General features: G+C 40.0%; 1 long non-coding RNA gene across 1 annotated transcript; it reads right to left on the bottom strand.

Moving 5' to 3' along the window:
• Nucleotides 1-682: 682 nt before the first annotated feature.
• Nucleotides 683-16,206, bottom strand: LOC143246054 (uncharacterized). The gene is made up of 3 exons (XR_013025745.1): nt 15,879-16,206; nt 2,344-2,505; nt 683-958 (listed from the first exon to the last, which is right to left on the bottom strand). It is a non-coding gene; the product is annotated as an uncharacterized LOC143246054 (long non-coding RNA).
• Between the last annotated feature and the right edge of the window lie 6,766 nt (nt 16,207-22,972).

The raw sequence follows: 22,972 nt of genomic DNA, 5'->3' as shown, positions 1-22,972 counted from the left end.
AGTGAAACATGAAATTTGATCAATTTCAACGTAGAATAAGAAATAACGTTTTCATTTTAAAATGTTAAGAAAGTTGAAAGTGCACCTCGCAAGAAAACTAATTAGAAATTTACCCAAAATTTCTCGACTTATTTAAAATATCGAAAATCTAATCTTGATTAATGTATCTGTTGTGATTGTTTGTGTGTTTTTAAATAGTCGTGAAATACCTGAAATACAGTTTACTAGTGTATAACTGGTACAACATTTCTTTTAAAATCGTCACATAACCATAACTTGAACTTGACTACTTTAGCAAAATAAAATGACTTGTAGGTGTATTTATTTAGGTTTATAATTATTTTAGGAGAATAAATAGTCTAAGTTTACTTCATGTACTTACCTCAATTCAACAAAAGACTTGATAAATGATGAAATGCATATAAACAAGAAAACATATTCAGTTATATCTAAATCGCGAGTAAAAGTTCAGTAATTGTGAGTTAATTTAGGTAATTATATTTTATTGAAAATTTCAAGATCAAAAGTACGTTGATAAAATGTTTCTAAAACGAAGTGAAATGTGCTTACCAGGTATCTTACGTTTGAAAAGGTTTCTACCCCGCACACTTTATCAGTTATATGTTTTGTTTGATGTTGACATTTAAATTGCTTTAAAACAACTTAAGTCATGAGGGGGGAAGTGAAAAGTGATCCTTTAGGCTTTCACATACACTGTCAAGGGACATTTTTGATTGACCATTACCACAAGGTTGTCTTTCAAGAATGCTTGTAGCCCCGGGTGCAACTGGAACACATCCACCCATGTCCGTTGAATGTTTTAACAGGTACGGAAGAGCAAAAGCTCCACTCATACTAGAACTGACCACCACAGGACTTATCAAGTTCAAGGCTTTAACTACGTCGTTAATGAACTCGCCGCGGTCAGAGATTCGTGCCCTCTCACTGTTACCGAAACCTGTTACAAAAATATTCAAACATAAATGTACAGTAAATAATATATATACAAACAAAGATCGCGCCGCGTAGACTGCAGGTTAGAGGTCACCAGGATTAAACTTTTTCATAACACATTTATGCCGAAAATAAGAAATACAATTGTAGATTTACACAATTGATAGATTATTAAACATGATCGTTTAAAAAACTTTCAATTCTTAAGAATAAAACATGCTAATTAATTACATACTTAACATGATAGCATATTTCACTACACAAGAGATACACAACTGTGTTTGAAACTCTATTCACAACTGGTCAGGGTCAAAAATGGCCAGGTGATTGAGGCGCTTGACTCGCATTTGAGGGTCGCGAGTTTAAATCCTCGTCACATCTAACATGCTCGCCAATTCAGCCGTAAATCCAATATTTACTGGTAAAGGAGTAGACCAAGAGTTGGCGGTGGGTGATATTAACTATCTACATTTCCTCTAGTCTTACACTGCTAAATTACGGACGGCTAGCGCAGATAGCCCTCGTGTAGCTTTGTGTGAAATTTAAAAAAAACAACAACAAAGAATTTAATTTGTGATAAAGGTCTTGACTACCTATCTCTTCATTCAGTGATGAACTGACACCTATATCTAAATATTGTAATGTTAAATTAGCAATGAACTGGAGTCTGTATCAAAATATTGTAATGTTAAGTTAGCAATGAATTGGAGTCTATTTCAAAATATTGTAATGTTAAGTTAGCAATGAACTGGAGTCTATATCAAAATATTGTAATGTTAAGTTAGCAATGAACTGGATGGAGTCTATATCAAAATATTGTAATGTTAAGTTAGCAATGAACTGGATGGAGTCAAAATCAAAATATTGTAATGTTAAGTTAGTGTTGTTTGTTTTGAAGTTAAGCACAAAGAAACACAATGGACTATTTGTGCCACGAGTATCAAAACCCGGATTCTAGCTTTATAAGTCTGCAGGTGTACCGCTGTGTCATTGGGGAGCATTGTGACTAATGAACTAAAGCCTACCTCTAAATGTTGTAATGTTAAGTTAGTAATGAACTGACGCCTACCTCTAAATGTTGTAATATTAAGTTAGTAATGAACTGACTCCTACCTCTAAATCTTGTAATGTTAAGTTAGTAATGAAATGACGCCTACCTCTAAATGTTGTAGTGTTAAGTTAGTAATGAACTGACGCCTACCTCTAAATGTTGTAATGTTAAGGTAGTCATGAACTGATGCCTACCTCTAAATGTTGTAATGTTAAGTTAGTAATGAACTGACGCCTACCTCTAAATGTTGTAATGTTAAGTTAGTAATGAACTGACGCCTACCTCTAAATGTTGTGAAGTTAAGTTAATAATGAACAGAAAGTCCACCATGTACATACACCATTACCACAGTCCGTTAGCCCATTGCAGCAAAGCACTTGTGTTGTGCCCAGGTACAGCCAGGTTTTCGAAGAAAACGCTGTTCCGTGCAGTAGAAGAATGGAAATGTGGAAATTGAAAGTGTCCTTAGGTAAAGCTTCACGGTAGAAAACTTTGACATTCTGGTTACAGTTATGAAAAAAACATGATTAAAAAAATAAAACAATAACGGAATATTAACCACAAACACGTTTCGTTTTTTTCTTTTTTAGAAAATCGTAACAAAACGTCAAATTGATATGATTACCAACTACTGTTTCCTTTTAAGTATAAATATTATATATAAATTACACACTATGTATATATTATATAGGTGGTTTATAATTTCTAACAATATTTTAGTGGTTCTAACAAATGTAAAACTTGAGGCAAAATGTTAATTCTAAAAACATTTTCCGGTTCAACTTGAACCCGAAATAAAAATAACTGTGTGAATAATGTATTAATTTTACATATTGACAAGTAGTTTCTGAGTAACAACAGGTCTATACAAATTGACAAGTAAAGTTGTAATTTCTAATTAACAAAAGAAATTCATATCTCACGACAATTTATTACACGTACCTATCCACGCAGTAATGAATGATGAGTCTACATAATATATTCATACACAAAACACAATACTCACTTAGAATCTCAGGTTTAATTCAGTTTTCAATTCACACAATAAAAATAAATAAATGTTGTGTTTCAAATTATTTTATTAAAGAGTTTATTTGTTTGAAGTGAAGACCAAAGGTCAATAAGCTGTCTGTGTTCTGTTCACTACGGGTGTTGAAACCTGGTTTCTGACGTTGTGAGTCCGCAGAGGTACCGCTGTGCCACCGAGTCAAAGTACAAAATGTAAAGATCTATAATTTATTTTGACTTGCCAATGAGCGTATGTTACCGGGCACAAGCTATAACATCATATAGTATCAGTATCTACATCCACTTACCACAAATAGTGCATTTGCGGCAACAACATCTACATTTCACTTACCAGAAATATTTCATTTGGGGCAACAGCATCTACATTCCATTTACCAAAATTATTCCATTTGGGGCAATAGCACCTACGTCTACTTAGCAGAAACATTCCGTTAGGAACAACAGGCTATAAAACCACTTCAAATATTTCATATGGAACAACATAATCCACATCCACTTACTACTTGGTGGATTTGGAATATGAACATAATATAATTCTTTCTAATAATTCAGACATGTTGTAAAGTTATAAATAAATATAGAAGTTTATGGTTATTCAGGTTTAAGATAAAACCATTATAATATATTGTGTGTGTATTGGTACTCTTGTTTTAAAACAAGTCCAAATGGTTACCTCTCGATGTGGTTAACTTTACATGATGAGGGGACCTTGTAGGAAGAAGAGGATTATATTGGTCGAGAGGCGTCGTAGGCACTGAAACACACCACTTGACCGTAAATTCCTGTAGCTGGGTGAACTTGTGATGCTTTCCTTTAAAGTCAGTCATGTGATCCTGTTGGGCAGAGGTAAACTGAGTACTGGTGTTGAACGTTCTCAACGGGTATTATGGGCAGTATGTCTGATGCTAGTGTTTGGGTATAACACTCACAAAACTATGGCATAGCTACACTGACCTAGTTGGATAGCGTAACGCATCCTCTTGTTGGACTCCATGGAGGGTAGGGTCAATGGATAATGAATCATTCTGTATTCCTTATGGATAATAAAAATAATGAACATCAAAATAAAATGAAATTCATTAGAAAACGATCAATCATCAGGACAAATGCCTCCCTTTTTCATTCAGGAGTAACCAAAGGGGCTGATTAGCTCTTCTGAGTTTGTCAAAAAGTTACAATACGAGGAGATCTCAGTTGAAATATCTTAAACACAAGATACCACACTCCTCATGAAATCGAAGTCCATTGGGAATATGTCTTTCAAGTTTACTCCCATGCTAAGCAGTGTCCGAAATGTTCCTAGCAACGGGATTAAGCAAAGGGGAAATGTTTGTAGCAACTGGGGTTAAGCAGTATGGGAAAAGTCCCTAGCAATGGGAGTGTAAGCAGTGGGGTAAATGTCCCTAGCTACGAGGGGTAAGCAGAGGGAAAATGGTCCCTACCAACGGGTGTTAGAAGTGAGTGAAATGTCCCTAGCAACGGGGTTAAGCAAAGGGGAAATGTCTCAAGCAACGGGAAGTAAGCAGTATGGGAAAAGTCTCTCGCAAGGGGAGTGTAAGCAGTGGGGGAAATGTCTCTAGCAATCGTGGGTAAGCAGTGTCGGAAATGTCACTAGCATCGGTGTTAAGCAGTGGGGAAATGCCCTTAGCAACGGGGATAAAAAGTGGTGGAAATGTCCCGAGCAACGGGGGGGTAAGCAGTGGGAGAAATGACCTTAGCAACAGGGGAAGCATTATGTGAAATGTCCCAAACAACGAGAGGTAAGCAGTGGGGGAATGTACCTAGCAACAGGGTAAATAGTAGAGGAATGGTTCCTAGCAACGTGGGTAAGCAATGTCCGAAATGTCCCTAGCAACGGTGTTAAGAAGTAAGTAACTGTCTTTAGTAACGGGGGTTAACAGTGGGGGAAATGTCGTAGCAACGGGGGAAAGCAGTGGCGGAAATGTCCCGAGCAACGGGGTTAAGCACTTGGGTAATGTCCTTAGCAACTGGGGTAAGCTTTGGGTGAAATGTCCCTAGCAATGTTGTTAAGCAGTGGGGAAATGTCCTTAGCAACGGGGGTAAGCAGTAGGAAAATTAACCTAGTAACAGGGGTAAGCAGTAGGAAAATTAACCTAGTAACAGGGGTAAGCATTGGGTGAAATGTTCCTAGCAACGTGGGGTAAGCAGTGAGGGAAACGTCCCTAACAACGGGGGGAAAGCAGTAAGGGAAAGGTACCTAGCAATGGGTGTAAGCAGTGTCGGAAATGTCCCTAGCAACGGGGGTAAGCACTTGGGAAATGTCCTTAGCAACGGGGATAAGCAGGGGGGAAAAATGTCCCTAGCAACGGGGTGTATTAAGTCGGGGAATGTGCCTAGCAACAGGGGTAAACATTGTGGAAATATCATGCGCAACGATAATTAAGCATTGTGGAAATGTCCCTAAAATCGTGGAGTAAACAATGGGAGAAATGTCCCTAGCAACGGGAGTAAGCAGGTGGCAAAAATTTCTAGGAACGGAGAAATAAGTGGGGAAAATGTCCCTAGTAACGGGGAGTAAGCAGTCGGGGAAATGACCCTGACAAAGGGGGGTAAGAAGTGGGGGAAATGACTCTAGCAACCGGGGTAAGCAATAGGAAAGTGTTTCTAGAAACGGATGGTTAGCAGTGGGGGAAATGTCCCTAGCATCGCTGGGTAAGCAGAAGGGGTTATGTCCCTAGTAACGGGGTTAAGCAGTGGAGGAAATGTCCCTAACAACAGGGGTAAGCAATGGGGAAATGTCCCTAGCAACGAGTGGTTAGCAGTGGGGGAAATGTCCTCACCAACAGGTGTAAGCAGAAGAGGAAATGTCCATAGGATCGGGTGCAAGAAGTGGGAAAAATGTCACTAGCAATGGGGATAAACAGTAGGGAATGTCCCAAGCAATAGGTGGTAAGCAGTGGGGGAAATGACCCTTCCAACGGGGGTAAGCCGTGGGGAAAATGTCCTTAGGAACGGTGGTAAGCAGTGGGGAAAATTTCTCTAGCAACGGTGTGTATTAAGTGGGAAATGTCTGTAGCAACAGGGGATAAACAGTGGGGGAAATTTAACTCGCAACAGGTGGTAAGCAGTGAATGAAATGTCCCTAGCAACGGGATAAGCAGTGGTAAAAATGTCCCTAGCAACGGGAAAAAGAAGTGGGGTAAATGTCTTTCACAACGGGGGTAAGCATTAGTAGATATGTCCCTAGAAACGGGGGTAAGCAGTGAGTGAAATGTCCCTAGAAACGGAAGTAAGCAGTGGAAAGAATGTCCCTAGCAACGGGGGTAGACCGTGGGGAAAATCTCCCTAGCAACGCGAATAAGCAGTATCGGAAATGCCCCTAACAATGGGAGAAAGCAGTGTCCGAAATGCCCCAAGAAACAGGGGTAGGCAGTGGGGGAAATGTCCCTAGCAACAGGGGGTAAGCAGTGTCGGAAATGTCCGTAGCAACGGGGGAAAGCAGTGTCCGAAATGTTCTTAGCATCAGTGTTAAGCAGTGGGGAAATGTCCTTATTAACTGGAGAAAACGTTGGGGAAATTTTCCGGGCAATGGGGGGGGTAAGCAGTGGGAGAAATCTCCTTAGCAACGGAGGGAAAGCAGAGGGAAAAATGTTCAGAGCAATAAGGTAAACAGTGAGGGAAATGTCCCTAGCAATGGGTGGTAACAGTTGGGGAAATATCCTAAGAACGGGTGTAAGCAGTGTCCAAAATGGCGCTAGCAACGGGGGTAAGCAGTGTTCTAAATGTCCCTAAAGACGGTGGTAAGCAGTAGTGTAAACAGTGGGGGAAATGTTCCTAGCAACAGAAGGAAAAATTGTCGAAAATGTCCCTACCAAAATGTCTATAGGATTGGGGGTAAGCAGTGGGTTTAAAGCCCTTGGCAACTGGGGTAAACAGTAGGAGAAATGTCCTTAGGAACAGATGTAAACAGTAAGGTAAATGTCCCTACAAAGGGGGTAAGAAGTGGAAAAGTTTTTCTAGCAACTGGGTAAGCAGTGGGGTAAATGTCCCTAGCATTGGAGGTATACAGTAAGGTAAATGTCCCTAGCAATGTAGGTAAAAAGTAGTGGAAATATCCTTAACAACGTGGATAAACAGTGGGGTAAATGTCCCAAGCAACGGGTGATAAGCAGTGGTGGAAATGTCCCTAGCAACCGGGATAAGCACTGGGGAAATGTCCCTAGCAATGATGTGTATTCAGGAGGAAATGTCCCTAGCAATCGTGGGTAAGCAGTGTCTGAAATGTCCCTAGCAACGGGGTAAGCAGTGTGCGAAATGTCCTTAGCAACGGGGGTAAGCAGTGGGGAAAATGTCCCCAGCAACGGGGTATATTCAGTCGGGGAAAGTGTCTAGCAAGGGGGGAAAAAGTGGGGAAATATCATGCACAACAGGGGGTAATTATTGGGGTAAATGTCCCTAAAAACGTGAGGTAAACAGTGGGGAAATGTCCCTAGCAACGGGGGTAAAGCAGTATGGAAAATGTCCCTAGAAACGTTGGTAAGTGGTGGGGGAAATGTTCCTAGCAACAGGAGTAAGCAAAAGGGGAAATGTCTATGGAAACGGTTGTAAGAAGTGGGAAAAATGTTTCTAGGAACAAGGATTAGGCAGTGTCTGAAATGCTTCTAGCAACGGAAAGAACACAGTATCGGAAATGTCCCTAGCAATAAGGGTAAGCAGGGGTTAATGTCCTTAGCAACAGACCTAAAGAGTAGGGAAAATTTCCATAGCAATTGTGTGTATTCAGTGGGAAATATCTGTAGCAATGGGGGATAAACAGTGGGGGAAATGTCCCTCGCAACGAATTGTAAGCAGTGGGGAAATGTCCCTAGCAATGGGGTAAGTAGTGGGGTAAGTGTTTCGAGCAACGTGGGGAAAACAGTAGCAGAAATGTCACCAGCATCGATGTTTAGCAGTGGGGAAATGACCTTAGCAACGGAAGAAAACGGTCGGGAAATGTCCCGGGCAACGGGGTAAGCAGTGGGGTAAATGTCCCTAGTAACAGGTGTAAGCTTTGGGTGAAATGTCCATAGGAACGTGAGGTAAGCAGAGGGAGAAATATCCTCATCAACGGGGGAAAGCAGACGGTGGGTAAACAGAGGGGAAATGTTCCAAGCAATGGGGTAAAAAGAAGGAAATGTCCGTAGCAACGGGGATTAAGCATTGGAAAATGTCCCTAGCAACGGTGGGTAAACAGTGGGGGAAATGTTCCTAGCAACGGGGGTAAGCAGTGCTGGTAATGTCCCTAGCAACGGAGGTAAGCAGTGTCCGAAATGTGCCTAGCAACTTGGATAAGCTGTGTCAGAAACTTCTCTAGTAACGGTGTTAAGCACTGGGGAAATGTCCCTAGCAAAGGTGTGTATTTAAAGGGAAATATCCGTAGCAACGCGGGATAAATAGTGGGGGAAATGTCCTTATCAACGGGTATTAAGCAGTGGGGGAATGTTACCAGCGACGGGTGGTATGCAGTGAAGGAAATGTCCCTAGCAAATAAAAAGTAAGCAGTAGGAAATGCCCCAAGCAACAGTGGGTAGATGACGGGGTAAACAGTGGGGTAGATGTCGTAACAACGGGGATAAGGGAGAAATGTCCGTAGCAACGGGTGTAATCAGTGGGGAAATGTCCCGTAGCAACGGGGTAAACAGTGGGGGAAATGTCCCTAGACCTGGGGTAAGCACTGAGGAAATGTCTCTAGCAACGGGGGTAAGCAGTGTCAGATATGTCCCTATCAACGTGGTAAGCAGTGCCGGAAATGTCCCGAGCAACGGCGGTACGTTTTGGGAAATGTCCTAGCAACGGATGTAAGCAGTGGGTAAAATGTCCTAGCAAGGGGTATATTCAGTCGGGGAATGTGCCTAGCAACGGGGTAAACAGTGGGGAATATGTGCGCAAAAGAAGGTAAGCATTGTGGGAAATGTCCCTAAAACGTCGGTTAAACAGTGGGGAAATGTCCCTAGCAACTGTGTGAAAGCAGTAGGTAAAATGTCCCTAGAAACGTGGGTAAGAAGTGGGGAAATGTCCCTCGCAACGGTGGTAAGCAGGGGAAAATCCCTAGGAATGGTGAAAGAAGTAGGGGTAAATGTCCCTAGCAATGGGGGTAAGCACTTGTGAAATGTCCCTAGCAATGGAAGTAAGCAAAGGTCCGAAATGTCCCTAGCAACTAGGGTAAGTGTCCGAAATGTCCCTAGCAACGGTGACAAAGAGTGGTGGAAATGTTCCTAGCAACGGGGGTAAGCAGTGTCCGAAATGTTCCTAGCAACGTTAAGCAGGTCAGAAATGACTCTAGTAACGGTTTAATGTCCTTGGGAAATGTCCCTAGGTAAGGTGTGTGGGGAACTGTAGCAACGCGGGATAAATAGCAACAGTGGGGGTTGTAGCGACGGGTGGTATGCAGTGGGGAAATGTCCCTAGCAACAAAGGTAAACAGTAAAGTAAATGTCCCTAGCAACGGGGGTAAGCAGTGTCGGAAATAACACTTGCAACGGGTGTTAGTAGCAAATGTTCCCTAGCAACGGGTGGTAGCAGTGAAGGAAAAGCAAATAAAAAAAGTAAGGGGTAAAATGCCCCAAGCAACGGGGGGTAAACAGTGGGGAAATGTCGCAAACAACGGGGATAAGCAGGAGAAATATCCCTAGCAACGGGGAAATGTCCCTAGCAACGGGAATTCAGACGGGGGTGTAAAGCAGTCGGGTTAATGTCCTTAAAAACGTAGCAACTAGGGTGTAAAAAGTGGGGAAATGTCCTAGCAACAGGGAGGTAAGCAGTGTCGGGGGAATTGATCGCCTAGCAACAAGGGTAAGCATTGGGTGCAAAGTGTCTCTAGCAACGTGGGTTGGGAAAACCAGAGGGCGAAAGCAGTAAAAGGGAAATGTCCCTAGCAACAAGGTTATGCAGTGCGGGAAATGTCCCTAGCAACTAGGTAACAGTGGGTGAAATGTCTCTAGCAACTGGAGTAAGCAGTGGGAAGAATGTCCCTAGCAACGGGAGTAAGGGGTAAACAGAGTCGGAAATGTCCCTAGCAACACAGGGTAAGGAGTGTTCGAAATGCTAGCTAGCAAAGCAGGGTTCGGCAGTGACGGGGATTGTCCCTAGCAACGAAGGTAAACAGCGGTGGAAATGATCCTAGCAACAGGGGTAAGCATTGGCTGAAATGCCTTTAGCAACGTTGGGTAAGCAGTGGGGGAAATGTCCCTAGAACCGGGGATAAACAGTGAAGGAAATGTCCCGAACAACGGGGGTAAAAAGTGTGGGAAAGGTTCCTAGCAACGTGAGTGTGCAGTGTCGGAAATGTTCCAAGCAATGGGGTAAGCAGTGTCGGAAATGTCCCTAGCAACGGGGGTAGGCAGTGTTGGAATTGTCCCTAGCAACGGGTGTAAAAAGTGTCAGAAATATTGTTAGCAACGGGGGTAAACAGTGAATGAAATGTCCCTAGAAATGGGGTCTAAGCAGTGTCAAAAATGTCCCTAACAACGGGGTTAAGCAGTGAGTTTAATGTCCTTGGCAACTGAGGTAACCAGTGGGGAAAATGTCCTTAGCAACGGGATGTATTCAGTGAGGGAAATGTCCCGACCTACGGATGTAAACAGTAAGGTAAATGTTTCTACCAACTGGGATAAGCAGTGGGAGAAATGTCCCTAGCAACGGAAGTAAACAGTGTCGGAAACATCCCTAGCAACGGGAAGAATGTTTTAGCAACAGGTGTAAGCAGTGGGACGAATGTCCCTAGCAACGGGGAAAAGAAGTGGGGGAAATGTTTCTAGCAATGCGGGGTAAGCAGTGTCGGAAATGTCCCTAGCAACGGGTGTAAGCAGTGTCCGAAATGTCCCTAGAAACGGTGTTAAGCTGTGGGGAAATGTCCTTAGCAACGGGGTAAAGAGTAGGGGAAATGTCCCGAGGAACGGAGGGTAAGCAGTGTCGGAAATGTTTCTAGCAACGGAGGTATGCAGTGTCCGAAATTTCCCTAGCAACGGGGGTAAGAAGTGGAGGAAATGCCCTTAGCAACGAGGGTAAGCAGTGGGAGAAATGTCCCTTGAAACGGGGGGTAAGTAGTAGGGGAAATGTTCCTAACCACGGGTGGTAAGCAGTGGGAAAAGTGTCCCTAACAACGGATTGTAAACAGTGGGGGAAATGTTCCTAGCAACGGGGGTAAGCACTGGGTGAATTGTCCCTTGCAACCGGGAAATGAAGTGGGGGAAATGACCCTAGCAACGGGTGGTAAGCAGTGTCAGAAATATCACTAGCAACGAGGGTAAGCAGTGTCCGAAATTTCCCTAGCAACGGGGGTAGGCAGTGGGGGAAATGTCTCTAGCAATGGGGATAAGCAGTGTCAGAAGTGCACCTAGCAACAGGGGTAAGCAGTGTCATTAATGTCCCTAACAACGGTGTTAAGCAGTGGGTTAATGTCTTTAGCAACGGGGATAAAGATGGGTGGAAATAACCCTCATAACAGGGTAAGAAATAGGTGAAATGTCCCTAGCAACGTGAGGTTAGCAGTAGAGAAATGTCCTTAGCAACAGGGGTAAGCAATAGGGGAAATCTCCTTAGCAACGGGGTAATCAGTGCGGGAAATTTCCCCAGCAACGGTAGTAAAAAGTGGAGGAAATGCCCCTAGCAACAAGGGGTAAACAGTGGGGGAAATGTCCCTAGCAACAGTGGAAAGCACTGGGGGAAATGTACCTAGCAACGGGGGTAAGCAGTGGGGGAAATGTCCTTAGCAACGGAGGTAAACAGTAGGGGAAATGACCCTAGCAACAGGGTTAAGCAGTGGGGGAAATGTCCCTTGCAACGGGTTAAGAAGTGGGAAGAATGTTTCTAGCATCAGGGGTAAGCAGTGTTGGAAATGTCCCTAGCAACGGGGTAAGCAGTGTCCGAAATGTTCCTAGAAACGTTGTTAAGCAGTGGGGAAATGTCTTTAGCAACGAAGGTATGCAGTGTCCGAAATTTCCCTAGCAACGGGGGTAAGAAGTGGGGGAAGTGTCACTCGCAACGTGGGTAAGCAATGGGCGAAATGGCCCTAGCAACGGGGCTAAGAAGTAGGGTAAATGTCCCTTGCAATGGGGGGTAAGCAGTGTCGGAAATGCCCTTAGCAACGGGGGTAAGCAGTGGGAAGAATGCCCCTAGCAACGGGGGTAAGCAATCACCGAAATGTCACTAACAACGGGTGGTAAGCAGTTGGGGAAATGTCTTTTGGTTTTGAATTTCGCACAAAGCTACTCGAGGGCTATCTGTGCTAGCCGTCCCTAATTTAGCAGTGTAAGACTAGAGGGGAAGGCAGCTAGTCATCACCACCCACCGCCAACTCTTGGGCTACTCTTTTACCAATGAATAGTGGGATTGACCGTCACATTATAACGCCCCCACGGCTGGAAGGGCGAGCATGTTTGGCGCGACTCGGGCGCGAACCCGCGACCCTCAGATTACGAAGCGCACGCCTTAACGCGCTAGGCCATGCCAGGCCTGGGGAAATGTCACTAGCAACGTGGGTAAGTAATGGGGGAAATGACCTCAGGAACAAATGTAAGAAGTGGGGTAAAGAGCAGAAAGTTCTCTGGGAGGTTCTCTCACCAGGTACAGGATTTCACATAGAGTATTATCATTTGGATTAGTTACTGTGATGATGTTATCATTTGGATTAGTTACTGTAATGATGTTATCGTTGGGATTAGTTACTGTAATGAGGTTATCGTTTTGACTAGTCACTGTAATGATGTTATAGTTTTGACTAGTCACTGTAATGATGGTATTGTTTGGATTAGGTACTGTAATGATGGTATCGTTTTGACTAGTCAATGTAATGATGTTATTGTTTGGATTAGTCACTGTAATGACGTTACTATTTCGATTATTTAATGTTGTAATGTAAACATATTTTAGTTGTGCCATTTTCATAATTAATTTTTGTTTTGGTTTTGAATCTTACGCAAAGCTACACGAGGGCTATCTACGTTAGCCGTCCTTAATTTAGCAATGTGAGACTAGATGGAAAACAGTTAGTCATCACTATCCACCGCGAACTCTTGGGCTTCTCTTTTATGATTGAATAGTGGGATTGATCATACCATTATAACGTCCCCATGGCTGAAAGGATGAGTATATTTGGTGTGATTAGGATTAGGAATCGAGTGCTTTATTCCGGGCCAATTTATGTTTTAAATTCTTTAGTTTTTCTTCTGAAGAGCCAATGTGATATTATTAATATTTCTGTTCGAGTCACTGGAACAATATTCATGTTATTGTTTAGTCAATGTGGTGATATTAATGCTATACCTTGAGTCACTACAGTTACTCAACAGAAACAACAAACTTCTCTCTATGGGAAAGGTCAAAGTGTATATTTCACGCCCTTTTAAAGCGTTATATTGAAATTTCAATTAAAGTACATTTTATTACTTTATACAAATAAAACTCGTATTAAACTAGCTAATAAATCAAAATTTAGTACCATGTAATTTTAAAGTTCTTAGTTTTATAAGAAAGGCTTAATTAAGTAAATTATAAATATTTCTTGATATTAGAATCTTGGCATTTGTTCTCCAGGTCTTCTACTCTAACTTACCACCCCTTTCTGAAGTACTTGTATGTAGTATAACGTAAATTACTCGTTATAACACCAATATTGGGAAGGTAATGTTTAATTTTGATTTCTATCATTCTGGATTACATAGTTATAAACTAGAAAATCTGCCCCATTTGTCACTCCTTCCTGTCACAAATTGTCAACAAATATCTCTAATATCTCATATCATTTATAAATAACAGGAAAGCAATGATTTACTCCATGCAATATCAATAAATGTCTCTGATATCTTATATGATTTACAACCAATATAAAGTTTCATTCCACAGAATGTTAATGTTTCTAAAATATTATTTCATTTACAACTAATATAAAGGCAAAGTTTTACTGCATGAAATGATGTATAATACAACAATAAATACATTGTTTTCAATTCAATGAATTGTCACCTGCTTCTACAGTCTGAAAGTTTATCACGTAGTGTCCAGATCGATTATCTAAGGGAATTAGTTTAAGCTCTCCTTATCTTAGGTAGGAAGTCATTCAAAATATAATAGCTGTAGAACATTTGTCTGGTTTATTCTACTATTATTAAGTATTTTTAGATACATTATTTAAATTAAGTTAGTAAAAATGACAGTATAAAGTGCCATCATTATAGAGAAGTAGGCTTAATTTTTATCGACAACCAACAGACCAAAACAAAATGAAAAGAAAGTGTAGATATTGTATGTTTCATACATATTTCTTATTCATTTTGATAAAAGTAACTAAAATGTTAAAATTAGCAATTTATTAGTTATGTTACATTGAGTTGAAATTAGGTACAATAATGAAAAATAAAAGTTCTTCATAGGGCATGCTTTTGACGACCATAAATCAATTAATACGAAACCGAACGAAACAGTAAATTCGAAACATGAACAACTATAACAGTTTATGTACCTATCACAATGATAAGAGGATATACAGCTTAATATAGTAAATGTAGTGGTCTTGTCATTTACACTAGTCACTGTAGTTCTTGTTTGACACAGCAGACAGCCTGATGTGGCTTTCCTATCAGAAATCACACACACACACACTAGTCACTGTACTGGTGTTACTAGAACAATTAATTAAAATAACACAATATATCGGTTCATGTTTCTACCACAATAATAATAAATATATCAGTTCATGTTCCTACCACAATAAGAAAAAATACATCGGTTCATGTTCCTACCACAATAAGAATAAATTTATAGGTTCATGTTCCTACCACAATAAGAATAAATACATCGGTTCATGTTCCTACCACAATAAGAATAGATATATCAGTTCATGTTCCTACCACAATAAGAATAAGTACATCGGTTCATGTTTCTACCACAATAAGAATAAATACATCGGTTCATGTTCCTATCACAATAAGAATAAATACATCAGTTCATGTTCCTACCACAATAAGAATAAATACATAGGTTCATGTTCCTACCACAATAAGAATAAATACATCAGTTCATGTTCCTACCACAATAAGAATAAATACATCAGTTCATACATCATCGGTTCATGTTCCTACCACAATAAGAATAAATACATCAGTTCATGTTCCTACCACAATAAGAATAAGATATACATCGGTTCATGTTTCTACCACAATAAGAATAAATACATAGGTTCATGTTCCTACCACAATAAGAATAAATACATCAGTTCATGTTCCTACCACAATAAGAATAAATACATCAGTTCATGTTCCTACCACAATAAGAATAAATACATCGGTTCATGTTTCTACCACAATAAGAATAAATACATCAGGTTATGAACAGATATATTCCACTTCAAGCAAATATCATCAAAATAACAACATAATTATAAATATATATAACAGATATAATATTGTGATATCTTATGAATATATTGGTTCACGTGCATATCATTATGTGATCAAAATATATCACTTCGTGACCCAATCACCATGAAAATATTACAGCATTAATTTTTTATCATCAACCTATAACCGTGTCAAGACGATATACTAGGCTATTTATCATCACTAACCTATAACCGTGTCAAGACGATATACTAGGCTATTTATCATCACTAACCTATAACAGTGTCAAGACGATATACTAGGCTATTTATCATCACTAACCTATAACAGTGTCAAGACGATATACTTGGCTATTTATCATCACTAACCTATAACAGTGTCAAGACGATATACTTGGCTATTTATCATCACTAACCTATAACAGTGTCAAGACGATATACTAGGCTATTTATCATCACTAACCTGTAACCGTGTAAAAAGGATATACTTGGCTATTTACTGTCACTAACCTATGAATATGTTAACGGATTATCCACACGTCGTCAAGTGTTACTTTTAGTTCTATCCATACGTTACTCACCAGACACACAGAAGGTTCATCACACGTCGTCAAGTGTTACTTTTAGTTCTATCCATACGTTACACACAACGTTCACCACACGTCGTCAGTTTTAGATATAACACGATTCTATTTCTAACGATTAAAATGTATTCTTTCAAGTATTGCGTACCATCACTGTTAAGAATATTTCGTCTATTACAGGGTAAAATACAGTAAATAAAAATATCTTAATCCTAAAATGTTGAACAAAAGCTTTAAATTGTTAAAATACTATATTAACCATGATGACTTATTAACAAATACTCTGTTTTCAACATGCAGCGAGAGACTGCCTATTCTTAGGAATTCCTTTAATCAAGATCTCTATGATTATGCAATCGACTGGTTTGAGACTGCTCTAACCAAAGCGAACGAAGAAGGAAACAGAACAGTCAGTCCTGAGGAAATCCAACTATTCCTCAGTATCGCCATCAGTACGTAAGTTATATATTATACACGAACAACTTATCATTTTTACCTATGATAATTACCTTCAATGTTTATATTACCATCAAAACTTGCCCCAGATAACTATTAATTCAGGTGTTTCTACTTGTTATCACTATGTCCTTACTTGTCTATACTATAGACAACTGTTAACTTATTTGTTTCTACTTGTTATTACTATGCCGTTAGTTCTCTATACTAGGTATTCTCTATACTAGTGTTTATGGTCTGTTTAGTTTTTCCATTAATTTTACCGCAGTTTAATAAAGATTTTCATGTAGTGTTAACCCTTCAACTCTTTACATGCATTTAGATATTAATTTATGTTGTAACTAACTTTGTTTATAATACCGTATATTGTGTTTAACTTTTCTATTAACAACTATTGGGTTGATGATGTGTGTTTTAAGCAGCTATATTATTAATACTATGTGTTGTATTTAATGTTGTGTTAATACAGTTAGTGTTTTGTTTGTTTGTTTTGGAATTTCGCACAAAGCTACTCGAGGGCTATCTGTGCTAGCCGTCCTTAATTTAGCAGTGTAAGACTAGAGGGAAGGCAACTAGTCATCACCACCCACCGCCAACTCTTGGGCTACTCTTTTAACAACGAATAGTGGGATTGACCGTAACATTATACACCCCCACGGCTGGGAGGGCGAGCATGTTTAGCGCGACGCGGGCGCGAACCCGCGACCCTGGGATTACGAGTCGCACGCCTTACGCGCTTGGCCATGCCAGGCCCCTACAGTTAGTGTATTTAAATATTATTTTAAGCATATGCGCTGTATTTAAGTGTCATGTTAGTAAAATGTTCTATTTAACTATCCTTTTGATAACGTGTGTTGTTTTTAGCTATCTTGTTTATAATATGTGTTGTGTTTAATTATCCTGTCAAAAATGTCTGTTGTGTGTAACTGTTCTGTTATTACCGTTTATGGTGTTTAAATACGCTGTTATCAACGTGTATTTAAATATCCTGTTACTGACATATGTTGTATTTAATTGTTCTGTTATTAACATGTGTTAGTTACAACACAGACAGGTATAAACAAACAAGTTTCTCCACAAGTCTTAGAATTATAGGTAATTTTCATATTCTAGATTTAGAAATTCACCTGATATCTAAAGTAAAAAAGTACAAAATTACTTTTCACGCTATGAAGACGTCTCGTATGGCTACACAAACTTTACCAAGTGGTTGGTTATCAACAGATTTTTTATCACACTGTTACTCATATTCTAAATTTCAAGAAATGAAACCGCATTTTCATGGTTTTTGGTTGTTGAAATTATCGTAACGTTTCTTTGACCTCTCTGTTCAACGTTCTGTTCATATCCTGTAGTTGTTTCCTTATAGCAAACTCTGTAAAACGTGATAAGGAAAACTCCTTGCTGTTGTTGAAATAAGATTACACATTGCAATTATTTATGAAGTAGAGTAAGCCAGGATTATCATAGAATGTCTGGTCATACCTTGAAACATTTTTATTCACGATGATTATAATAACTGTTCACGTCTCGTTCCACTTCTCCTGACTTTATAATTAGATTTAGTTTTCTGCTTAAACAGTTACACCAGCTTTATAAAATTTCACAATGTTCTAGTTGTTGACTCGGAATGTCAAACGTTATGACAGTTTAAACAACTACATTTTCAAATTTTAGGGAAATAATTGTTTGTTGGTTTTGAATTATCCATCAATACCAATCTTTAGTTTTGTACTTTATCCGTCAAAACCAATCTTTAGTTTTGTACTTTATTCATCAATACCAATCTTTAGTTTTGTACTTTATCCGTCAATACCAATCCTTAGTTTTGTACTTTATTTGCCAATACCAATCTTTAGTTTATTACTTTATCTGTCAATACCAATATTTAGTTTTGTACTTTATCCGTCAAAACCAATCTTTAGTTTTGTACTTTATCCATCAATACCAATCTTTTATAAAACGAACCTTATTATAATTAAGAATGTAGTTTATCTTATATACATGTTCGGTTCAAACAACACAAACTGTTGTTTTTCATAAAGATATTATCAACTTAAATTCCTTATTTATGTTGATTTTCAGCATGACAAAGTGCCACTAGAAACATATGATGAAGGTGGGAGTTTTTTTTTACAACTTACTAATGGAAAAGACAGTTAGTGATGTTAATGGTGTTAACTGTAGCTGTTCAGATGCTCGTGTAACTGTGAGTAATGGATTAACTGTAGTTGTTTTGGAGCAACTATGAACAGTGGAGTAACTGTAGTTGTTTAGTATGCTAAGGTAGATTAGTTTGTTTGGTAAGAGAAAAACTACAGTAATACAAATTGTAAAGGACTTTCTGTAGCATAATTGTAATTATTATAACTCGCCAGGATGACTAACGGGTAGTTCAAACAGCAGCGTTTAGACACCTGAAGTTGGCTTTTCCAGTCCTGGTTTCAAGTTATTTGATGTTATGGCAATTTTCTAATTTCATTTCAAACTAGATGTACTTTAATTCTTAAAATGGAATCACATTAAAAAAGCTCTAATTTACAAAACTTAAAACAGAATTAAAAAGATTAATGGCCTTTAAAAACTAATGAAGGTGGACAGTGTCACTATCGCCAATAACACTGTCTAAAGGTTGTGGATAAACCTTGGGACAAAACATGTTTAAAACAGTGCCGTCATTGAGAGTCGTAACGATGGCAAGAAAGTAAAATGTGACTTATTGTGACCTAAGTGTTACACAAACTGGTGCATCAGCTTCAGATAAAAGAAAACAATGAGTTAAAAAACTGTGACCAATGCGTAATCTAGCTAGAACAACTTCCTCTTTCCGATTTTTATGGAAGCAAGACGGCCAAAGTCCAATATAGGGTTTTATTTGGAAACCACTTGTTTTCACGTTGCTTAATCCAAGTCGACTACCAAATGGCACGGAACCGAGCCTTGAATATAGGACCATAGTCCATGTATGGAACAGGCACAGCAGTGATAGTGCCAGAACAAACAGACTTAGCTGTGGTACTGCTTAGCTTCTATGTGATCCAGGGCAAGACAAATGGAGTATAATTCTGCATTGAACACAGAAATTGTAGAGGGGTTTCTGTGCACAACCATCGAACCACACCAAACCATGGCAGATCCCACAGAGTCACCTGATTTCGAACCATCTGTATAAATAGGAATGGAAGATAGTTCGAAAGATGTTCAGCAAACAACAGACAGTAATTCCAATCTGGAGTATCCGCTTATCTTAGATGACTTAAAGAAAGGTCAAATTGGGGGATTTTAAATAGCCATGGTAGGTTGGCTGACCAGTGGATACAGCAATGTCAACCAAGGACAGACCCAATTCATCCAACTGCGCCTGGATACGAAGGCCAAGAAACAATGGAAGGTCGTCTGTTCTGAAAAAGCATCCCAACTGGGGTTGTGTTTTCCTCTAACGGTTTTAGAGAGAAAGAAGTTAAAACCATTTGCTGTGGTCCACTTCAGTGAACAATTCAGGGCAGTCTGTAGCTGCTGCTCACTATACCTCATGTTTGATGACTGAGTTGTGAAAGTCGTTGACATAGAGCCAGTTTGAACAATAACATGGAAATGTTCAGTGATGGCATTTATCTTTATTTTGAAAAGTAGTACACTCAAAACACAGCCCCGAGATACTCCAAGCTCCTGTAGAAAAGAATGGGAAAGTGTCGAACCAACATGAACTTGGAATCGCATGTCAATTAAAAAATAATAATAAAAATTGGCAAACGATCATGAAACCCGTATAAATGAAGGTCTCGTAAAATGCCATACCTATATGTAGTATCATAAGCCTTATCAAGAACAAAGAATACAGATACAAGATGTTGTAGTTGGATAAAGGCTTCTTTGATTGACGTTTTAAGTCGAATCAGGTGGTCCATTGTGGAGCGTTGTCGTCGGAACCTACATTGGGTGGGCGAGAGGAGGTTGTTTGATTCGAGGACTAAAACAAGACGAACATTAACCTTCTTCCTAAGGTCTTACAGAGACAGCTCATAAAAGCAATTGAATGGTAGTTTGAAGGAATCTTGGGATCCTTCCCAGGCTTAAAGAAAGGTAGGACAATTGCCCAGCTTCAGGCATCAAGAAAACCATTTTCCTACCAGATCCAGTTAAAAACAATAAAAATTGCAAGAGAAGCAGAAGATAGACGACACAACATCTCGTAGTGAACATCGTTAGGTCCGACCGATGTTCTGTCAGACCGATGAAGGGCCAGTTTGAGTTCCACCAGTGTAAAGTAGCGATTATAGGCGTAGAGACAATCACTTCAAAAGGAAAGATGTAATCGCTCTGCCTACGTTTTAATGGCTAAGAAGGTGAAGATGAAGCAGAAGTGCTAGATACCTGGCAAAAGCTTTCAACTAGAGTATTGGTGATGCTCCTGGTATCAGCTACTTCCTGGCCATCAGAGAGCAAGATAGAGAGGGGACAGAATTATACTGCCCACTGACCTTTTGAATCTTATCTAATATGACTTTGGAACTGGTGGTAGAAGATATGTTGGTTGTGAATATAATCCAAGATTTCTTCTAGCTTTGACATCTTACCCACCGAGCATGGGCACGTAGCTGCTGGAAAGCGATGTAGCTTGAGAGTGTGGGATATCTACGGAAAGTATCCCAGGCCCATATTTTAGCCTTCTGTGCCATATGGCAGGCAGAATTCTACCACGGACGAGAATATCGTGAGAAACGTGTCAAGGTTTTAGGAATACCTTGAACAGCTGCCTATATAATACAGTCGGTTACTTCTGCCACACAGTCGTCTATTGACGGCTTACAGACGATGGCAGGATCAAGTTGTGCAACAGCAGTGAAAGAGGGCCAGTTGCCATAGTCAGTCTCTCTCAAAACTATAGGAGAATGATCACTGTCTTGTGGATTACTGTCAACACTCCATGAAAAATGGGAGAATAATGAAGGGAAGCAAATTGAGAGATCAATAGCAGTAAAGGACTGACTAGGTGCATGATAATAAGTAGAAGAACTAGTATTTAAAAAGAAAAAGGTTGTGATCAGAGAGCATACACTCTACAGAACAACACCTCCTTTTAATATCAGCACTTTCACAGAGGGGATGATGTCCAATTAAGTTCCCCCAATATGAAAAAGGGAGATGGCAACTGTTCAATGAGAGCTTCAAGGTTTACTTGATCACAGATCTCTCCAGGCAACAGATAGAGAGAACAAACAGTGGTGGTACGACCCGAGGAAACATGGATGGTTACGGCCTCAAGGGTGTGTCAAATGGAAGACAGAGTGGGCACATGCTGATCAACCAACAGTGCCACCCCTCCATACACTCGTCCATCACACAGCCTCTCATTTCTGTACAAAGAAAACTGCCGAAAGGTGACTGTATCAGCTGTTTTCAGAAATGTTTCCTATAAGGAAAGACAAACAGAATGGTAGGAAGCAGTCAGTGGTTTGATGTCATCCAGATTAGAACGTAAACTTCGACAGTTTCATTGTGTCAAGATGGATAGTTTTATTTATGTGTAGAAGAATTGGGTGAAGAGCCCTTCTGTTTTCGACTATGTCTTTTTTCTTTATTTTATTTATTCAAGGGGGGGTCTGTCGATCTCCATGGATCCTGCCCTGGGTCGATTGGGCAGGTCTTTGTTGCTGGAAGAGGATTTCAACCATTGAGGACATGAACGAATAATCGTTTTGCATCTTGGTGCGGGAGAAGGATATGTACCCGAGGAAATATCTGTGCCTAGAACCAAAGGAAGTGGATCTTGGGGTTTGCTGGAATGAATGTTACGAACAGAGATGGGTGTTGACATTTGTTCATGAACTTTTTAACCATGGAGATCATCTGGTTTGAGAATGATTCTTTTGGAGGCACAGAGAGATCAGACTGCACTCCAACTGTAGTAGTGGAACGAAGTGCAGCAGCATACATCTGAGATGAAATGGTGGACAGCAACTTTCGAGTCTCAGGGTAAGTAATGTTTTGAATCGTCTTCAAACGCTGCACCTCTTTTCTTCCAACCATTTAGGGCAAGAACAAAAGTAGGATGGGTGAGAGCCATTGCAACTGACGAAATGAGGGTCCGTTTCACACTCATAGGCATCATAGTTCTGGCCATTACAAGCACACATCAAGGAACCACAACATGATGTCTTCGAGTGACCGAGCTGCTGTCACTGGAAACATTTGAGATGGTTTGGAATGTATGGCCGTATTTTGCAGTTTAAAATAATCTGCCTTGATGGTGGCAGGTGGACGCAGTGATGTAAATGTTAAAATAAGGACATTGGTCGGCATCATAATTCCATCTTTAAGAGTAGAGATATGCTTCACTGCAGAAACTCCTTGGGTGGAGAAACCAGCGAGAATCTCCGACTAAGGGATGTTCTTCAAACCCCTCTCAACAATAACTCCTCATGGTGAATTCAAAGTAGCATGGGGCATAACTTCAATAGATATATCCCCAATCGCCTTTGAATGTAAGAGGAGTTTAGATGTGGATGTTTCCACCAACATGTCACCAGAGCAAAGTTTTTTGAATGATTTCGGAGAGCCAGC

Source organism: Tachypleus tridentatus, chromosome 3, assembly GCF_004210375.1.
Source record: "Tachypleus tridentatus isolate NWPU-2018 chromosome 3, ASM421037v1, whole genome shotgun sequence".
NCBI lineage: Eukaryota > Metazoa > Arthropoda > Merostomata > Xiphosura > Limulidae > Tachypleus > Tachypleus tridentatus.
This window is presented reverse-complemented; position numbering and strand designations above follow the sequence as displayed.